Source organism: Ixodes scapularis, unplaced genomic scaffold, assembly GCF_016920785.2.
Source record: "Ixodes scapularis isolate PalLabHiFi unplaced genomic scaffold, ASM1692078v2 ptg000597l_1___fragment_1__unscaffolded, whole genome shotgun sequence".
Lineage (NCBI taxonomy): Eukaryota > Metazoa > Arthropoda > Arachnida > Ixodida > Ixodidae > Ixodes > Ixodes scapularis.
Genome location: NW_024610006.1, coordinates 2223526 through 2230987, shown reverse-complemented (window position 1 = coordinate 2230987; position 7462 = coordinate 2223526). Strand labels below are relative to the sequence as shown.

General features: G+C 45.8%; 1 long non-coding RNA gene across 2 annotated transcripts; it reads left to right on the top strand.

Moving 5' to 3' along the window:
• The first annotated feature begins 2158 nt into the window (after window positions 1-2158).
• Window positions 2159-6473, top strand: LOC121834143. Of its 2 annotated transcripts, none has more exons than XR_006077079.1 (3): window positions 2159-2306; window positions 2982-3253; window positions 6414-6473. It is a non-coding gene; the product is annotated as an uncharacterized LOC121834143 (long non-coding RNA). The 2 variants fall into 2 exon arrangements; XR_006077080.1 differs by lacking the exon at window positions 6414-6473 and adding an exon at window positions 4066-4111.
• The last annotated feature ends 989 nt before the right edge of the window (window positions 6474-7462 follow it).

Below are 7462 nucleotides of genomic sequence, written 5' to 3'. Positions count from 1 at the left end.
TGCATCGGGACGATGCGCTTTTAAAGGGGGGGATAATGCCGCGCGCAGGGTCACGGACTTCTAGTACTTTCTCGTTTATTCTTGCTCCGGACCTAACTTCTGTCGTTTATCCCTGCTTATGTTGTTCTAGAAAGTGCGTGTACATTCTCGCCGCGAGCGCGCTACGCTCGAACCTTCTCCGCCGAATCTTCGAGATAGTGACTCACTCTAGATAAGACGCCGCTCGCGACCTTGTCGAGTCAGTCTCGCCTCTGCGCTCGATCCTGCGGTTTCTCCGATATCGACGCCCGCGACGCTCTGCTGTTTTCTTTTGTACCCTTTTATTTTTGGCACAAGTTCTCCACATTAAAAGGTTACAAAAGAAAACAGCAGAGCGTCGCGGGCGTCGATATCGGCGAAACCGCAGGATCGAGCGCAGAGGCGAGACTGACTCGACAAGGTCGCGAGCGGCGTCTTATCTAGAGTGAGTCACTATCTCGAAGATTCGGCGGAGAAGGTTCGAGCGTAGCGCGCTCGCGGCGAGAATGTACACGCACTTTCTAGAACAACATAAGCAGGGATAAACGACAGAAGTTAGGTCCGGAGCAAGAATAAACGAGAAAGTACTAGAAGTCCGTGACCCTGCGCGCGGCATTATGTACACGCACTTTCTAGAACAACATAAGCAGGGATAAACGACAGAAGTTAGGTCCGGAGCAAGAATAAACGAGAAAGTGCTAGAAGTCCGTGACCCTGCGCGCGGCATTATCTCCGGGCTGGAAGTGAACGTCCCTACGACGAAGGTTGTAGCGGCCGGCGTCGACGCGTTGCTGGTCTTGAATCATGAGTCGGGCGAGCTGGCGGACTTCTTCGGCGCGTTGAGCAACCGCCTGGGCGTCGTCGCTCTCGTTGTCAGATGGCTCATGGGGCAGCATGGCGTCCAGCATGGTCGTTACCTTCCGACCATGCGTTCTTCTTGTTCATTTTCTGTTTTCTTTTGGTCACCACCCGTGACATTTTGGTGGAGGTGCGGGGTAACCGCATGCCCGTGCAGCGCTCCCCCCCCGAGTTCTCGCAGTGCAAGTCCGAACACAAGCCCCCAAGAACCCAACGAAGACCAGACCGAGATCCGACTAAGTCGCCGGAACCTTGGCCTACCCCCGGAATCAGGACCCTTGCTACCCAGCACCTCCACCAAAATGTCACGGGTGGTGACCAAAAGAAAACAGAAAATGAACAAGAAGAAATAAACGTTTAATGTGGCGAACTTGTGCCAAAAATAAAAGGGTACAAAAGAAAACAGCAGAGCGTCGCGGGCGTCGATATCGGCGAAACCGCAGGATCGAGCGCAGAGGCGAGACTGACTCGACAAGGTCGCGAGCGGCGTCTTATCTAGAGTGAGTCACTATCTCGAAGATTCGGCGGAGAAGGTTCGAGCGTAGCGCACTCGCGGCGAGAATGTACACGCACTTTCTAGAACAACATAAGCAGGGATAAACGACAGAAGTTAGGTCCGGAGCAAGAATAAACGAGAAAGTACTAGAAGTCCGTGACCCTGCGCGCGGCAATACAATCAACGTTAACTACAACCCTTTACGTTGCGAAGACAGTTGTGGCCGACAACGCTAAGAAGCGCAAGCTAGGTCGCTACGTCTCGGCACGACAGTTTGCGCTTCTCCTGGACTTTCTCGTTGAAAGTCGAGTTTTCTCGGGGACTGCTACAGAGAGCTTTGTTACCAAGGAGGAGCGAGATACACTATGGGGCGTAATAGTTTGAGAGTTAAATGCCCTTCGGCCATAAAGAATAACTTTCTGGAACTCACGTGCATGCCAGACGTGGGCTTGCGACCTGAGAGTCTCGTGTCCCTAACAGAAGACCGGTGCAAACCTGCCAACTCTTCCGAATTTTTTGTAAAATGTATGAATTGGGACTAATTCTACGATTTTACGAATCTTGCTTCAAATTTTACGAAAAAAATATACTTTTTTCATTTCTATTTTTTTTAACATTTTTTTCGTAAAACCGTTGCTGGCGGTACCTCACACTGCCACAAGAGGGCGACAGGTGCCGTCCACGGCAGCGTTGTGGTTTTTACTATCCGTCTATCCGGAGGCCACATATCCAAAATCAATCCAAAGCCCAAAGCCTTTGTTTGTGTGTTTGGCGGCGCATGTTGGTTTGGCGTGTTCAGACGTGGTTGGGCCTCTGTTTCGGCCAGTTTCGAGGCGAGAAGTGCAGCGTCTGTGTTTGTTACACGTGTAATCATAGCATTCCCCTGGTTGCGGTGGCTTCGCGGTGCAATGGCAAATTCCAAACCTAAAAAGAGGTACTTTCAGGTGTTCTTGAAGTCCTACACGTCGGAATTCCAGTGCTTTGTGCCGTCCAAAAAGGAGAGAAGTTTGGATTCTGTAGCACGTGCACGTGTAACGTAAGCGTTTTGCACGGTGACAAGGCTGACATTAAGCCTTGCCACCTTGCGAAACCGCCCCCCCCCCCCCCCCCCCCCCCGCAATTGCGTGAGTTTTACGAATTTTAATGTCCACAGGTTGGCAGGTATGCCGGTGGAGGCGCGAGTGATGGGCCGTCCCTAAACGCGGAGCAAGAAAAATTATTATTTTTTGTGGGGACGGATTTCTCTCGAGGGGGCGGGCGTGCGCCCCCGACAGTGGACGCGCCGCTGTGGGACTTCACGGCTGCAGCAGCAGCTTCGATAAGTACCGTGAATCTCTTGGATCATGAGCAGACACCATGTTGCTTTTTACCTTATTGAACACTAATGTACAAAACAATGTGGTGCGAATGTATTGCCTCGTGGTGTTTTCCACGAAAGCTTGGATATCGGGGCTGCAGCACATTTCTAGACCCACTCGGAGACAATAAATCCGTGACATTCGAAAAAAAAAATAATATTGAGTTTAGGGTGCACACTATTAGACACAGGTATAACTAGAAGGGCTGTATAGCGTTGTGGCGTGTTACATAGTTGAATTATATTATGCAGGGGTCTGTGGCTGAAGGCGACATGGCAAAGGGAGGAGAGGAGGAACGTCCTGCGCAAGTGGCATGCCCCCTACCACCGAATGGTACGAACGGTCTGGAGTTGATACGGCACGGGATCTGCTGTCCATTCGGCAGGACCAGCTGGCTGTCCAGCGAGAACTGCTGGCCACACAGCAGGGTCTGCTGGCCACCCAGCAGCAGCAGCTGGCAGTTCAGCAGGAAATGCTGCTCGTGCAGAGAGAGGCAGTCGATGCACTCCGTCGACTTGCAAGCGTAGGTGTTAAGAGAACTGTAGTGTAGTGCACTCCCAATTATTGTTGTTAGGCTGATTTTGGTCAACCCTACTTTAGCCAGTTAAGTTAGAAGGCAGTGTTCTTAGACTCAAACTGAAACCAGATATGATTTGTATGTGTATTTGAAGTGTCCAACAGCGAAGGCTTTATTTTGTTTATTTCAATGAAACCTTCCAGTGCCATAATGCTAATGAAAATTGGCAAGCCTTGAGACAAAAGTTTTTCAACTTATTGAAAATTACCATACTGTGCTCGACAATCCGAACTACTACGTCTAAACCGTGGTTCAATAATCCACTTCATCGTTTATCTCATAAAAAGAAAAGATGTTTCAGGAGCGCTAAAAAAGGAAATACTTGGCCTAAGCTTGCCACTTGCTCTTCCGAATAAAAAACTATGTTAAAGGGGTGTTAGCACACATTCTTTCTGATAACTCTAAGCAGACATTCTTTCTGCAAACTCTACCTAATATGTTAATAAACAACCCTCGCAAATTTTGGAGATTTGTACTCTGAAATTAATCTAGTGAATAGCTCTTGTAATAACATATTGAATAGTGAATGTGTGAATATTTAAATAGTGCGTTTTCTGATGCTTTCACTATTTCTACACCCATTACTGGAATTTCTCCTGTTATAGAGAATGATTTTCCAATGGATTCAATTGTTATAAACATTCAGGGTGTTTTCAGCGGTATAGAAAACCTCAAAATATCTCCATCATGTGGCATAGAGGAAATCATTACGAAGGCTCTCACTAACACTAAATTTTCATCCGGTCTTTACCTCAAAGATATTTGAGCAGTCCGTGGACACAGGGGTGTTGCCCTCTGACCGGAAAATTAGTAAGTAGGCCAATATCACTCACCTGCCTCTACAAGATCCTCGAGCATGTCATTTACAGGCACCTGATTAACTTCCTGGATTCCTGCAATTTCTTCACGAATGTGCAGCATGGCCTCTGGAAACGCCTTTCTATTGGGACCCAACTACTTATTATAACTAACGATTTGTTTAAAAATCTTGACACCGGCTTTCCTACTGACGCTGTTTTGCTTAATTTCGCCAAAGTTTTTGCTAAAGTCCCGGACAATCGCATTCTTCTTAAACTTTCTTTCCTAAAACTAGATCCTCATGTTCCTAAGTGGATTGAATCATTCCTTATTCATCGCTCTCAATTCGTTTTCACTAACAGCACATCCTCCTCTTTCTCTCCCGTTTCTTCCGGTGTTCCACAGGAAATTGTGCTTGGGCCTTTGCTCTTTTTAATCTACATTAATGATCTCCCTCTTCACATCTCATCCTCTGTTCATCTTTTCACTGATGACCTGTGCTGTTTATAGACTAATAAAAAACCCATATGACCATGTTGCACTCCAGAACGGCATTTAAGGGGAGACACTGCTCTTTGAAGCAAAATTTTACTAAGAAAACACATTTTTAAAAATGTGTTTTTTGAAGTTTGGCAAGCACTTATCATTTTGTCCTGAAGGATTTTCGACATATTGAATGAGGGCTACAAATATATTAAATAGGCTGTCAGGCTTTTTGTGGGTGCCTTTTAGGCATCCGGCAAAAAATGATTTTGAAACTGGAAGGTTCAAAAGTGTCATAAGTAATTTATAAATCATCCTAGAGCTTTCATTTATACCTTATTGGATTGCACATACCTCTCAGTTCACTGATCTATGTTTATTTTCTGAGCTCAGTATTTTAATTTGCGTTAATCCTTTCCATAATCATTGCAAATTAAATTTTCAATATTAATAAATCTAATTAGGTTACCTCAAAACAAAGTACACATTTGTAGTCCGATTGTAATGCCAAATAAGCCATGTAAATTTCATTTTATTTGAATCGCAAGTTATATAAAAAAGCTCTTGAAGCAGTGTGTCACACATGGCAGATGTGTCTCAACATTAGCAAATGCACACACCTTTGCTTTACACATTCTTGCTTCCAGCCCTTAAACTCGTTAACATTCAATGGCACTACCATTCTGACTGCTACACAGTAAAAATATCTAGGCGTTCGTTTAACCACTAATATATCCAGGAATGTTCATGTCGACGAGACAATATCATCCTCAAACCGCTCACTCGGTTTTGTTTGTCGCAATTTCAACTCTGCCTTTTCTATCCTTAAACGTCTCCTTTACGCCATGCTTGTTCGCCCTAAACTAGAGTATGCTTCAGCTATCTGGCACCCACATCAGTCTTTTTTTAACTAACGCAAATCGAATCTGTCCAGAATCGTGCTGCTCGATTTATTTTTTCTAATTAGTCTCGCTTTTCTTGTGTCACTGCAATGAAATGTCAATTAGCTCTTCCTGATCTTTCCGTTCGTCGCAGAATTTCCCGTCTTTGCCTTTCCATAAAATGTACTATTCGGAACCATTACGACAGTCTCTCCTCAGCCAGCCCAGCTATATCTCTGCAAGACTCGATCATTCGTGCAAGATTACCCTTCCCAAGACCATTTCAACATTCCCTTCTACCAGAAGCTATTGTAGACTGGAATGGCCTTCCAGATGATATTGTCACCATCACCGATAACGCTAAAATCAGAACTGTACTAACCATGCACTCCCCTCTGTAATGCCCTTCGGGGCCTTGAGGGTAATTCTAAGTAACTAAAGAAACAAATAAATAATATTCCGCCACCAGCGTGTGTTCGTGTAATTATAGGAAACTGGCCTCGTTACTGAAGGACTTGTCACGCGGCAACTCTGCCGTCAGTGTAACTAAAATGCATCATTCGCAAGCGCAGGCAAGGACGCCACCAAGGCAGCTCCAAAGGGGAAAGAGAACAGAGTAAGGGTGGATTTACTCGCCCCACATACGCCTTTGATCAGACTTCTCGACTTCTTTCGTTAACACAGCCATTCTCTTTTCTTCTGTGCTTTAGGAGCACCTAAAATGCCAGTAACTCGTTGTCTACGAGTAATCTAATAAGGTGAATGGTGAAAACTGCTCTGCAACATGACTGCACAGAGCTTACCAAGGTGAAAAGTTGTTTGGCAAAAGTTTCCTATTGTATTGCTTGCAACGCGTCTCAAAACCTCTGGCGTGCTTTTAACTTTACTAATGTGTTGCGTAACAGTTTGCATTTTGTGCATAATGCGCTCCCCTTTTCCTGCAGGCTGTAGAGGGACAAGCAGCAGCAAGTGCGCACCAGTCGTCCGCACTGACTTCGCTAGTGCTTCAGCTCGTCGGTGTGCAGAATCTCCATCCGCCAGCCGAATAAAGTGGGTCTCTATGCTCCATTTCATTTTTGGCACGGGTTACACCACCGTTACTTGAACATCTCAGTTGAAAAACTGCCATAGGTGTCCGCTTTGCAGAATTGTTAAAAGCGAGCAGTCGCAGTCCCGCTGTTCATGCTGCAGCGGCCCTTTTGTAAACTGTGGCTAGACCAAACAACATCTGTGCCTCGATGGGCTTCTCAAGCGTGGCACTGCTCCCCATTGTAGCTCGCTGTGGCTCGCGTGTGGTGTCCGCATTTGAAGACCAACTTTCCTTAACTGGTATGTCGTAGTAATCTTAGATTACGCCACAAGCGAACTTGACATGCAGAAAGAAGGAATTTTTATCAATGTAGACTGCTTTGTAACATCTTCCAACTATTCATATTTGTTTATTCAAAGTGTTCAATAATGGCCGAAGTGTCTCACTTGGTGCACTTGTTAGTAACAGGAATACAAAGGATTTCCAGCAAGGAAGCCTAAGGAAGCTCGAGCACTTCTTAAAGGACACATGCAAAGGACTAATAAAGTTTTTTTAAACAGCCTGGTTGGGAAAAGGAAGTCATAAAACGAATTCACAAGGAAAATAAAAATTTTAAGAGCTATATTCACGGCGCTATACGAATTTGTAGTTGGCGCCGGCGGGCGCTGCGGAAAAGTGGCTGCTAGTTGTCACGTGACTGGTCGCTATTTGTCACGTGGTGCTTCCGCTCTATCGGAAGCTTCCTATGGTCTCTAAAAGTTAGTTATTCATCTTTATTTCAAGTGCAACAAAACACAAAGATTAATCGGTAACTTTTCGAACCCAAAGAAAGCTCCTGAAAAAGCGGAAGCAGACGTGATAGACCTGTGTGCCGGTCAGATGACGGCGGCAGCGCTGCGGGGTAGACAAACTTGCGCGGCGGTGGCGGTGTGGAGAAATGAGTTGACGGCGGCGCACCACGCT